We start from the raw sequence: 206 nt of genomic DNA on the forward strand, positions 1-206 counted from the left end.
AGGGTCCTGTGGCCACCAGCAGGACCATGCCACAACAGTGCCAGCTCCAAGCCGGGTACCACCCCAAAAACATTCCCGTGGAGGATGCACAGCCCATCACGACGGCAGCTCCACAGCCCCAGGGGGGGGTTTGGTCCTGGGGTGGCCAGAGCCAGCCCCCCAGGGCCGAGCAGCCGGCGACATCGCGGCCGGGCTGGCACCAGGGG

General features: G+C 69.4%; 1 protein-coding gene across 1 annotated transcript in view; it reads right to left on the reverse strand.

The window, feature by feature from the left end:
* The window catches only part of LLGL1 (lethal giant larvae homolog 1 (Drosophila)), an 8,097-nt gene that overhangs the window by 7,090 nt on the left and 801 nt on the right, over positions 1–206 (reverse strand).

The sequence above is a fragment of the Chaetura pelagica genome, unplaced genomic scaffold, assembly GCF_000747805.2.
Source record: "Chaetura pelagica isolate M959 unplaced genomic scaffold, ChaPel_1.0 scaffold408, whole genome shotgun sequence".
Taxonomy (NCBI): domain Eukaryota; kingdom Metazoa; phylum Chordata; class Aves; order Apodiformes; family Apodidae; genus Chaetura; species Chaetura pelagica.